Genomic DNA, 13,428 nt, shown 5'->3' on the forward strand with positions numbered 1-13,428 from the left:
AGGCACTCGCATAATGTTCCAGGAACCTTTGTGTTACGAGCAGTGGATAAATTCCAAAACATGTTCATAATTTCTGTAATTTTTTTATTTTAAATAATAACGTAATACATTTGCGAAAGCAAATATAATCATAACGGATTCAGTCTGCAGCATTAAGAACTGACGCGCACATTCCGAATATAGGCGCACCATTTCATTGCATTTCTATAAGGTGACAAGGCACATGATTTTTTTTTGCTCCTGCAAGCACGGCAGAACAAGACAACGGAATGAAATAGCTTTAAGCAGAAATATATGGGTAAAAGCACCCTCAAAATATTTACGCAAAAATCATAACAAAAAATAGATAACCCGTCAAACAGCAACGTGTATTCTCTCACTAAGCACAGTGTTCTATTAAAGCTACAAATGAACGCGAAAGTTTAATGGTAGCTTTGAATTTTTCCGTGATTTAATATTTAAACCTATAAAAAAGCAACGCTAGGAACTAGCGCAAGCTTCAGCTGTTTTACGCATAAATGTGTGCGCGGTGCACGCTTAAACCTAACAGAATCATTAAATGGTTTTCCGTTGCGCGTTTGCAATCTCGACCAGCCAGTTCGAAGTTCTCTCGAATGTTCCTAAACCTTCGTGCCGTAAACGCCTGTATTAAACAGAGATCGAAGACCGGCAAAGAAGCTTCGTTCCGCCTTACCGCCTTTCTCGCCCAACCTGCGCTCACTTGCGGTAATTAAATTCTTTTCCGGGTCATTTCTTCCCAGGCAAGAGCCATCGGACGATCGCTTCCTGTCATGTCTAATGGGTCTACCACCGTACGTTTGCGAAACGCGAAAAATCTAGCGCCTTGAGATAATGGCATACCGGAGGAGAAGAATTGCGAAAGCACCTATGAAGTAGCACCGTATTTTTGTCGTCGTAGGCAAAGGCATACAAGGAGAAAACATAATAAAAAAACACACAAGACAGCTTGCCAATTTTCCGCCTCTTTTAGAGACAGAACGAGCGAAAGAGGTTCACGTGACGCCGAATACTTGCTATCTTAAAAGGGGGAGCCCGGGATAGAATGGTATTAAGTGTCCTACGGCTGACTCTGGTGATCAGATGTTATAGGTCGACCTGACCTTTTCGCGTTTTCAACACTTTTGTGCGAATTCTCAGTCGCTCTCAAGGTCACTCGAAGATCTGAGCAAGTAGCACGTTTTGAGAAACCAAAAATCAAATTCCAAAGTCGACATATCAAGCAAGAATAATTACGGTGGTAGACAGTGTGAACAATATGAAAAAAACCCAGTGTGTCGCAGTGTAAACACATGGCTAGAAAGAAAGCGTGAGCAAGGGTGAGAGACCCAAGCTAGGCTTCCTTGAGGTTATCTGATCCCGAGGAAGTTGGGAAGTGTTCTGTCATTTACAGGCATATTTTTAAAGGCGATTCAGAAGAAACAGCAAAACAGACGCCTACAAAAGCGCTGACAAAACAGTGAGCACAGCTTATTGGCTGATGCGATCGAGCATTAAAGGAAATATCGCGCATTTTTGTATGAAATATTATCGCTCACAACACTGCGCGATATTTAATCACAGTCTCGTTTTCGGGCACAAAACCGGAAAGTTACTTCCCAAATTATGTTTAAGTCAAGGCACTTATGATCGTGACAGTGCCCGTTCAAGCGGTTAGACTCTCGCACCTCAGGGCAATACATAAGATTCGAGCCTTTTTTTATCGCTGAAGAACAGAAATGCAGATATCCGGAAGAAAGTTGTAACTATAAAGAGAACGGTAATCAAAGAAACCAAGCGAAATCCATGAACGTAACGATCATTTTGGATCTGGAATTTTTTTTCACTGCTCTTATATGCAGAGATAAAGCGACCGGACACGACGAGGCTGTCCCATTGCCATGGTTGTTGTAGGTCAATGCCAACATGTACGAACATGCAGATTCTAACTACAAAGTGCTTACATGCTACTTACGTGTTCTGAACTCGCCTTGACAAGAGTCGATTACCTCGTCACGTGCTTGTGCATATCCGAGTGGTAGATCCCCTAAGGCCAACGAAGGAGCACCTGCTCAGTCTCCCCTTGCGGCCGTGTCTTACGAAACAAGAAATCCTTTTTTTCATTGACAATGAGACAAGTGTAATGAAGCATTCAGGTCAATTGTTTTTTACGTCATAATCTCATGCTTGAATACACAGGAGAAATATAATTAAAATCGGTCATGGTCTCCTTAAACTGGACTAAACTCTAAACGCAAAGCAGGAAGACGAGATATTTGCCCACGAGTACTGAAACATTTCATAGGGCGTAGCTTTTGCGTATCACCCCCTGGCCTGGCATCCACTCTAACAACTCGCCCTTCATTTTTCGGCTTTCAGTCGGAGGTAAGCAGAAAAGCCCTTGGAGACAGTTTTATCACTGTTACTCCCTCTTTAGGTGCTTGCTTATTCCGGTAGGATGCTATGTTAAATCCCCGTATCATTGCAGGTGGGTTGTAAAAGCGAATATCAATTGTATGAAAACCTATGCTTGTTTCCCATCCACGGCGCGGTTTCAGTGCGCGATCGCTTGAGCCATCACTCGAAAATTTTGCCGTTGCCTTCAGGGTACCACCGCTCAGGCAACCTGCCTGCCTGTGCCTGCGTGCCCGTGTGACACCGTGGCAGGTGTCAGTTAAATGATTTGGTTGATTGGGAATCGCAATCTGCATCTCATAAGCTCCATTGGTGGCAGCACCTGCCATCGCAGGGCACCGGCGCATGACTTAACTGCTGCACCCCTGCGCCAGTAGTGGTATGGACTCTCGGCAGCCCATCAGTGTAAAGTACTGAATAATTAATTACGCGTATATAGGTACTGACCTATTAACATCTAAACGTCATACTCTTAAGGAAGTTATGACGAATTTCACAGATATTTGTGTGAAGCCTGCTTGACCTTGAAAGCCGAGCCTCGTATAGAAAGCGGAGTGCTAGCGCACCTAGTTCGCCTTTGGCCTAACCACGGCGTATCGCCCGCCCGTTTTTTTTTCTTCCAAGCATAGGGGCGCTGCACTCCACACATGTGTATAGTTTAGTGGTTTTGGGTTTTTGACGAAAGAAATTGCACAGTAACTGTATCTTTTTCCTGTGGATACCTCAATCGCGCAGTAAGAGAAAGGAAGATTGTAGTGAAAGAAGAGAAAGGGGTGCCATAGTGGAACGGAATCATTTCGACCACCTAGGGATCTTTAACGTGCGTTGTCATTGCGCATCACACGGGCGCCTTTTGCTTTTGGCCTCCATCGGAACGCAGCCGCCGCAGAGGGGTTCGAACCCGAGTACTCCGGATCAACAGTAGAGCGCCCTAACCACTGAGCACTAAGCTACTATGGCGGGTAACGTGTACCACTCCTGCTATCTACTTGAGATATTTTCTTTTTAAAGCTATTTTATTTAAGAGTGCATATCTTCCAAATCCTATGTGCTAAAACAGCAGTTTAATAGTGTTACATAGCAAGTACGCACATTCCGCGCGCCGTGCTTCCCTGGAACAAAGACGGACGCTCGGGATAGGAAAGCCATTATTCGTACGTTCAGCAAGCTTATATAGCCTGACCTGTCGAGAGTGAGGGGAGAAAGGAACGAGGGAAAGCGTAAGAGACATGTGCTTGGCGTTCGCCATAGTGATAAGGGAGAGCGTTTACAGCATTCCTCTTCCGGTAATGATAAAGTCGCTGTATTGGCTTCTTCTGGCGCGTGAAATGTCGCAGGGACTGCGGCGTGCATGTCGACTGCGCCGATGCAGTTTCTTCCTGCTGCTGCCGCTGCGGATTGCCTTTTTCTTTTTGCGCTGCTCACGAATTCGCCGGTAATGTAGCCACTGGAGGTGGGTTATCTGCTCGAGGGATCGCGCACTCCACTCCGTTGTCGTGCGAGACTGGCGATGGCGTCTCTGCTTGCACAGCGTTGGCCTCCGCTGCGTCGTGATCCAGTGCACGTGCGGGAGTTGTGAGTCGAACACGCACCTGGTTGACGTGACGCCTGACCGGTCCGGCTGGCGTCTTTACGGTTACCATTCGTGACCCTGTAGTATAGGTGACTGTTCCAGGGCGCTATTTTTCTCCTACGCCAAAGTTACGTTCATACACTGCAGCTCCAGGTAGAGGTAGTGACCATTTATCTGGCTCCGAGACAGAATCTGTAACAATGGGAGGGAAGCATGGGTCCAGAAGAGACTGGAGACGATAACCATGAAGCGCCTGTGAAGGAGACCTGCCCGAGCTGTTAGGCGACCTTCTGTAATGAAAAAGCAGTCTGGAAATGTAGGTGCCTTCATCTTCTTGAAGCCATCCTTTATTGTTCTTAGTGCTCTTTCAGCCATCCCATTAGACTGTGGGGTGAAACATAGCCGTTCGAAGATACGTTATATTATTCTTTTTCATGAAGGTAGCGAATTGATGACTGGTGAACTGAGTTCCGTTTTCAGAGATCACAGTCCTTGGGATGCCGAACCTGCAGAATATCTCGTGCAAGCAAATAACTGTAGCTGTACCAGTAGCTTGCTTCATAGGGACTGCCTCAATCCACTTGTTGGGAGCATCCACTACAACGAGAATCATGCTTCCCGGAAATGGCCCTGCGAAATCAACATGTATCCTGGACCACGGTTCACTAACAGTAGGCCAGCTCTCTTGCGGTGCTGCGGCTGGCATGGGCAAGTTTTCTACACAGTTCTAATATGTTGCTTCTAGTTGTTCTATGTCGCGGTCCAATCTTGGCCACCGAAATGATGATCTGACAACTGCTTTCATAGCTGAATACCTCTGGTGTGTTTCGTGCAGTAGGTGCAAAACACAATGTCCTGCGTCCTTCGGCACTATTACGCGGTTCCCCCGGTACACCAGTCCGTGGGCCAAAGACGGGCCTTGTCTTTCATTGAAAAATGGAATAATACTCTCATCATCTGTACATCTTGTGGTCGACGGCCAGCCATCCTTCGTCCACTGAGCAACAATTTACAGCTGCTTATCATTTGAAGTTAATTGCTTCAGCTCATCAACTGACATTGTTCCGTCTTCGAATCCTGCCAGAGCAAGAATGTAATCGGGGGATCGTCTGATCGCAATGCTGTCGTAGGTTCTGGCAGTCGACTCAGGGCGTCGGCATGCAGAAGTTGCTTGCCCGGCAAGTACTGGGAAACCTTGGAAACCTCCAAGGAACACAGACCAACGTTGTATACGAGCGGCTGCAGCGATGGAGTCGGTTGATCTGCCCTCAGCAATCCCAGGAGGGGCTGGTGGTCAATAAAAAGTGGGAACTCGACCTACGAGAAAATCCCGGAACTTTGTTATGCCAAATACAAAGACAAGGGCTCCGTGTTCGAGTTGAGAGGAATTCCTTTCAGCCTTTGTTAAGGTTCGCGAACGGAAGCCGATAGCTTGTTCACTTTGCCACATGAGTGGAATAGCACGGCACCAGTCCCATGTTGCGACGCGTAACACTCCAGCTTGAGGTCTGCAGCCGGATTGAAATGGGCAAGTGCCCCTGCCCGACGAAGGCCTTCTTTAGCTTGCATAAATGCTGCCGCCTGCTTGGTTTCCCAAAAATCTATCGTGTGTTCTTCTCTAGCAGCTTGTACAATGGTGCAAGGACGGATGATAAATTCGGCATGAACTTTGCGTAAAATTTAATCATACCCAAAATTTCGCGCAGCTCCTGCATATTTTGCGGGCAAGGAGCTTTCATGATTGCTTCCATCTGCTGCTCTGTCGGATATAAACCCTTACGGTCAATTCGGTGACTAAAATAGGTTACCGACGCCTGGCAATATTTACATTTCTCCAGTCTGAGCTTTACCCCGTGCTACTGGAGACGCTGGAGCACAAGCCTTAATGTATCGGTGCCGCCGTGTTTTTCTGATATCAGTAAATTGTCGAGGTAAGCCTGGACACATACACTGTCGATTTTTTGTTGAAAAGTTGCAGGCGCGGAAGCTATACCGAAAGGCAAGCGGTTGTAGCAGAACCACCCCCGGCGCGTATTGATAACGCACAGCTTCTTGGACTGGTCATCGAGAGGGATTCGATTATAGGCGACACGCAGGTCGAGCGTGCTGAAATGCTCGCCGCCATTCAAAGACGCAATTATGTCATCAATAACAGGTAGCGGGTATTTCTCCAGCTCGCATGCAGGGTTTACGGCTACCTTTAAATCTGCGCAGATTTGAACGGTGCCATCCTTTTTCAGTACCTGGCACTATTGGTGCAGACCATTCTGCGTGTATTACAGGGAACAATACTCCGATGGTTTCAAGCCTTTCAGTCTCTTTGGATACCTTGTCGCGCCAAGCAAATGGAAGAGAACGGGCCTTAAGAATTTTGGTGTGGCTCCTTCTTTAAGTTGCAGATGCACTGGTAGTCCAGCTATCGGGCCAAATTTTGTGCTGAAATCATCTTGGAAATCTGAGATAACGTCGTCCGCAGTTGATGCAGTTTTTCCCCAAGCTCTCCCCCAGCTTCGCACCGATGTTGAGGACTGACGACCCGGCGTTGCTGAGTTTTGATATCAAGTCGCTTCGCAGAGGCTTGGTCTTGAGCAGTTGATAACCATTAATGAGCCCTCGACGATAGTCCCGTTGTACGAGACAGACATATCCAACTGCTCCAGTACTGGCAAGGTCCCTAGGTAACTGGAAGATTTTATGTTTTGATAGTGGCAATGGTGGCCACTGTTTCTTGTGCTGCTCAAAACGTTGCCTACGCACAACGCACACAGCTGAACCTGTATCGACAATCATCGGTATATCGCTGTCACGCCGCGTGAGCGTTCGGCGAATCAGAGGTTCCAACTGAGCTTTCCCAAACGCAACCAAAGTCAAGATCTGCATGCTGTCGGCCGCGTCATCCAAGGTCTCCTCAGTTACATTTAAGGCTTGGCTTGATCTGCTTCGAGCATGGGTTTACTTGCGTTCCTTGGTGACGTCGGTAAGGCACTTTTTTTGCAAGGTGCCCGAACCTGCCGCAGCACTACATCGAGCTTTCATCCAGCTACAGGCGTTTTCATTGTGTTTTGTAGCTTCCGCACCATCCACACTCTAATACTGGCTCGTTGGAGGTCCGTCGCCACGAGCTTATCTCCATTTCGGCTCTCAGAAGAAATCGCGTTAGCGTCCTTTTCTACTGTCTCAGAGCTAAGCGCTATCGCTTCGGCTTCCTTCAGGGTGAGGTCTGTTTTCGCCAGCAGCTGCTTTTGCAGGGCACTTCACCTGACACCACATACTATCTTTTTCGTGAAGCATTCTATCGAGCATGCTTCCGAAGTTGCAGCCATCCGCTATTTGGCGAATTTAAACAATGAATATATGAACAGACTCAAATTCAAACTGGCGCCGGTTGAAAAAGCGGAAGCTCTCAGTTATTTCGTGTCGTTCTGGGTCAAATTATTCACTTAGGACTTCAATTACTTCTTCGTCCTTCAGCGCATTAGCCTTTTTTTTTCAAGCTATGTTCATGGCCTCAGGGCATAAAAATTATGAAATGAAAGATGAGAAGGTGTGAGGGGAAAAGGCCCCCAGCAGGTTCGAGCGTCCTCCGAGGTGGGGCCCCGGAGGATCCAGAAAAGTCGTCCCAGACCGTGCACGTCCGTAGATGTAACAAAAATGGTTTACTTAATATAAGAGAGCAGTCACTGATGAGTATGGAGCTGTGCGGCCGAGGGTCGAGGAGTGGCTCCGGTGTGAGGTTCCGCGGCCCGTCGCCGGAAAGGCGCCGGGGCCAGGTACCTCCGCAGGGTTGTTCGTCCTGCGGCCGGAAGCCGGGCGCGGAGCACCAGCACCGGTGGCGCTGACGACGCACCAGAAAGGTGACGGCCGCCCAGGTCTGGGCACCCGGGCACGGCCAGGAAGGCACCCTTTCACAGCAGGGGGTCCCAGCCACGGGACGGCAGGCACGATCCCACAGCAAGGCCGGCAGGATCTCCGGGCAGGCAGCACCTGCCTGTTCCCGGCACGGCGCCCGCACTCCGAGGCAGCGAGCGACAGGCAGGAGACACGAGACAGCAGGCTCCTGGTTGAGCAGAACTGGGCGAGGACGGCTTCCCCAGGCCTGGTCACCCGGGTTCAGGAAGCCGTTCAGCCGTGACCTCGCCTGCTCCGTTGCTCGAGCTCGTCTCCTCGTGCCGTTCGCGCCGCGCCCCGCGTCTCACTTCCTTTTCTTCACCTTGCTTCTCCCGCCTGAGCGAGCGTCAGGCCGCCGCTAGAGCTGAGGGTGCTGGTGGCGCATCACAAATATGCCCCCCCTTTGAGAAGTTTTTTTTTTCCGAAAAAAAAAAAACTTGCACCAAGCACTGGTCGGCGGACTGCACCACACCACACTGAACACTTTCCCACGCGCACCACCGTTCACTGGCTGTCATGTTGCACACACACAAAACACACAACAAAAATGTAACTACACAGGCACCACCAAAGGAAGTTCACACAAAAAGATTGGTTACCCGACCAGTCAAGAGAACGTCACAGCGATAGAGTTCTCACAGGGTCATGACCGGCTTAAATAATCTGCACCAACGTTATCAGAGCCTTTAATATGTTCAACCCGGAACCTCTGAAAAAATGTCGCGGTGAGCCTCCAGCAATCTATCTAGTGCGGCTAACTGCGTCTCATTCAAAGTTTGAGCTCGCTTGATAGCTCCAATCCCAGGACCAGGATTCGCACTGAAGGTTGGCACTGGAGTTTCTGCCTCCACTTCCTCAACGACCACGAACGATGACGCTTGGAGGGCATTCACTGGCTGGCGTTCTTCATAGCGTTTCAACATGTTTATGTGAAACAACTTTTTGCTGGGGCCCACGTCAAGCCAGTAATCGACTTCGTTCTTTTTGCCGGTGACCGCAAAAGAGCCTTTCCAATGCATGATGAGCTTTTATGAGAAGCGGGTAGAAGGATTAGCGCTCGATCACCAACCTTCAGTTTCGTATTAGAGGCGCGCCTATCGTGGTACATCTTCTGTGACCTCTGCGCCCTCATTAAATTTTGATGTGCGAGCTGCAGCGTGCCTTCTAGACGCTCCCTCAGATCTAGCACATAACCATACGTTGTCCTGACAGTGTCAGACAGGTTTCCGGCTGTCCAGAGCTCTTTTAGAATGGTAACTGGCCCTCGGACTTGGCGACCGTAGATGAGCTCAAATGGGGAAACCCCCAGGCTAGCTTGCGGTGCTTCTCTGTAGGCGAAGAGCAGTGGAGCAAGATAACGGTCCCATGCCTTGGGGTGTTCTTGGCACAACTTCTGTAGCATGCTCTTCAAGGTCCCATTAAACCGCTCCACAAGCCCGTTGCACATAGGATGGTATGGTGTCGAACTTAAATGTTTTATAGCTAGCAATACGTTCACTTCTCGCATAAGTGCAGATGTGAAACACGAAGCCCGATCACAAAGGAGCTCCAGTGGGAACCCAATACGGGAGAACATCTCGAGAAGGCCTTCCGCCACAGTGGCTGAATCGATGGCAGGAAGGGCTACCGCATCGGGATACCTGGTGGCAAAATCCACCAACGTGAGGATGTATCGGTTCCCTCTAGATGAGGTTGGAGTCAAAGGTCCAATGATGTCCACCGCCATCCACTCAAAAGGTGTGGAAATAATAGGCATACGTCCTAATGGAGCGTTGCCCAGCTTTCCTTTCGGCACAGTCCGCTGACAGGCGTCGCATGACTTCACAAACCTTTTGATGTCGGCTTGTACCCCTGGCCAGTAGAAGTCACCCAGTACTCTCGCCGTAGTTTTCTTTACACCCTGATGACCGGCAAGAGCACTCTCATGCGCCTGCACAAGGACCTGATGGCGCAAGCTCTTCGGAACTACCGCCTGTTCAATCGTTTTGCCAGGGCACACTTGATACGTCCGGAACAATACGCCGTCAACCATATGGAAGGTGTGGGAGGACTCGGCTTTGCCGGGAAAGGTTGTCCCCAGTTTCTTCCGACACAGGTCTAAGCTAGTGTCCTCTTCTTGTTTCTTGCGGAACGCCAGGCGAGACACGTGGACCGCGCTCTGAGAGAGATCCAAGAAAGTCTCCGAAGCTTTCGCCGCCACAGCTGTGCAAGGAGCGTTGGCCTGCGTAGCCGGTGCAGAATTGGTCCCCTGGTCCGCCGAGACTGATGAACAATTACTTGAGTTCTCCAAGAAAGGAACACGTGCACCCGGGACATTGCCAATTAACACGTCGTACAAAGGCGTCGGTAAACACCTTGCAATAGCCTTGCCCGTAAAATACGGTGATGTGACGATCACCTCCGCCTCAGGAGCTTCTATGGTGGAACCATCCGCCAAAAGTAATGTCGCTCTTTTCCCAGTATAAGCTGCCTCGGGCACGAGGGCCTGGCGTACGACGATGCTGTTACTTCCAGTGTCCCGTAGCACTGACACTCTTTGTCCAAACACTTCCCCGTGCACCACCGGCATGCTGGCAATCGGTGGAGAGGGTCTGTGAACAGGAGCTACCGCTTTGACATCTAAACGCTCTCTTCCCGGCTGTGAATCAGGGCAAGAACCTTGGGGTGACATGAAACATGCGGATGTCTCCCGGTCACTTGAACTGCAGCGCCGGCATGATTGTAAGTCGTGTCCAGACTTGCGGCAGAATGTGCAATATGGGGCCTTCGGCTTCGAACGGCAATCGGAAGACCTGTGTCCGACCTTCTCGCAGATGAAACATCGAATTTGTGACTTGGGATTAGGAACCGTGATTGTAGGCTTCACTGAACTCTGCTCACTCCGGTCTTTGAAAGTTGCAAGGTTATTCTGTCTCTGAGCCTCCAGGAAATGGTCGGCGGCCTCAACAATCTTTTCAAGCTTTTTACAATCCCTTTCTCGTAGAAACAATACTAAACGATTGTGGCAGTTGCTTATAAACTGCTCAGCAACAATCATATCGCGCACCACCTCAAAGGTGCGGCCTTCTCCCCGCATTTCTACCCAGCGGTCAAAGAAACTGAAAAGCCTCGTGGCGTTCTGGGAGGCTGTCTCGTCATCATGAGGCTTGCTCTGCCGAAATCTCTCCCTATAGCCTTCAGCGGTAAAACGAAATCTTCGTAGCAGGGCAAGTTTCGCTTTCTCATAATCCATGGAGTCCTCTGGAGATAGCCGACCAAAGACTCTAAGAGCTTCCCCGCCGAGACAGAGGCTCAAAGCCGTGGCCCACTTCTCCTTCGGCCACCCTTGCCCTGTGGCGACATGTTCAAAACGCTTCAAATACGCGTCCAAATCATCTCGTGCCTCATTAAACGTTGGTATCAGGCCATGTGGGCTAATGGGAAAAACGGTTGAAGCACTACGCTCCGCACTTTCAGCGTTTGGATTAGGAGGAGGATTTTCTCTTTCTGATAGTTTAACTCGAAGCTGTAAATGCTGCGCTTCTCGCTCTACGTTCTGTGCTTCGAGCTCCAAACGCCGCTTTGTGGCTTCCCGATCCGCAGCTCTCTCCTCTCGTGCCTTGCTCAATTCCTCCTCTACCCACTCGCGCAACTCGCGTCCCTGCAAACCCAGGCGCTCTCCTACCGCGAGAAAATCTGCAGCACTCATTCTGTCTTATGAACTCTGTTAACTGGTAAACGCTGCTCGGCCTGGTCCTGTCGCGGACGCCAAATTTGTGAGGGGAAAAGGCCCCCAGCAGGTTCGAGCGTCCTCCGAGGTGGGGCCCCGGAGGATCCAGAAAAGTCGTCCCAGACCGGGCACGTCCGTAGATGTAACAAAAATGGTTTACTTAATATAAGAGAGCAGTCACTGATGAGTATGGAGCTGTGCGGCTGAGGGTCGAGGAGTGGCTCCGGTGTGAGGTTCCGCGGCCCGTCGCCGGAAAGGCGCCGGGGCCAGGTACCTCCGCAGGGTTGTTCTTCCTGCGGCCGGAAGCCGGGCGCGGAGCACCAGCACCGGTGGCGCTGACGACGCACCAGAAAGTTGACGGCCGCCCAGGTCTGGGCACCCGGGCACGGCCAGGAAGGCACCCTTTCACGGCAGGGGGTCCCAGCCACGGGACGGCAGGCACGATCCCACAGCAAGGCCGGCAGGATCTCCGGGCAGGCAGCACCTGCCTGTTCCCGGCACGGCGCCCGCACTCCGAGGCAGCGAGCGACAGGCAGAAGACACGAGACAGCAGGCTCCTGGTTGAGCAGAACTGGGCGAGGACGGCTTCCCCAGGCCTGGTCACCCGGGTTCAGGAAGCCGTTCAGCCGTGACCTCGCCTGCTCCGTTGCTCGAGCTCGTCTCCTCGTGCCGTTCGCGCCGCGCCCCGCGTCTCACTTCCTTTTCTTCACCTTGCTTCTCCCGCCTGAGCGAGCGTCAGGCCGCCGCTAGAGCTGAGGGTGCTGGTGGCGCATCACAGAAGGATGCTTAAGTGGGCTGATCTAATGAAATCAAGTGGCATTAGGTTTCTTCGGTGCAACTTTCCCTGAAAGTAACAGTACTGTGCGTGTGCTCAGTGCAGAAATGAGCAACGCCCTCTTCTTCATTGAATCTTGGATTCCAGTTGCTTCGAAGTAGGCTTCAACTTTCGTAAGATACGCCCTCCAGTTGTCCCTGCAGTCATCATACTCGGGAAGCTTGTCATGTGCCATGGCCGAAATGGTTGTGTCCAGCGGCTCTGTCTTGACCGTCGTTTCAGGTTGGCTCTTGTCGCGGGTTCGCTTAGATCTCGTCGCCCCCGCTACATAACAAGTACGCGCGTTGCGCATGCCGTGCTTCCCTGGAGCACAGACGGTCGCTCGGGATAGAAAAGCTTTCATTCGTACCGTTCAGCCAGCTTATAAAGCGTGACCGGTCGAGGGTGAGAGTAGGAAGGAACGAGGAAAAGCATGAGAGCTATACGCTTGGCGTTCACCACAGTGATATGGCAGAGCGTTTACAACAAATAGATGCTACATGATTAAATATCAGACAGCTGAAGGTGTGAAAATAAGTACGTACATATATTCAAGTTTAACTTCCTGAAGAAAGCACAGGGCTTTTTGATGTGATTTTGCGTTACTCAGACTGCTTCCAATAGGACGCGTTGATTAATCATTTTATCTGGCACAGCACAATCTATTGGAAAACATGAGGCGTTGTTATACGCTTTGACCTACAATACTGAAAGAAACACGAAACTGCGCTTATAAAGGTTTGTTTTGGTTTGTGGGAGTATAACGTCAAGCCCCTCATGTAAAGCCCCCAAGGACTCTTGAGGTATCTTTAATAAATAAAAAAACGTCCCAAAGCGACTAAGGCTATGAGAGACGCCGTAGTGAAGGGCTCCAGAAATTTAGACCACCTGGGGTTCCTTAACGTGCACAGAAATCGCACAGCGCACGGGCCTCTAAAACTTCGCCTCCATCGAAATTCGACCACCGCGGCTGAGATTGAATCCGCGTCTTTCGGGCCAGCAGCGGAGCGCCATAACCACTCAGCCACCGCG

This window comes from Amblyomma americanum, chromosome 2 (genome assembly GCF_052857255.1).
Source record: "Amblyomma americanum isolate KBUSLIRL-KWMA chromosome 2, ASM5285725v1, whole genome shotgun sequence".
In the NCBI taxonomy this organism is placed as follows: Eukaryota; Metazoa; Arthropoda; class Arachnida; order Ixodida; family Ixodidae; genus Amblyomma; species Amblyomma americanum.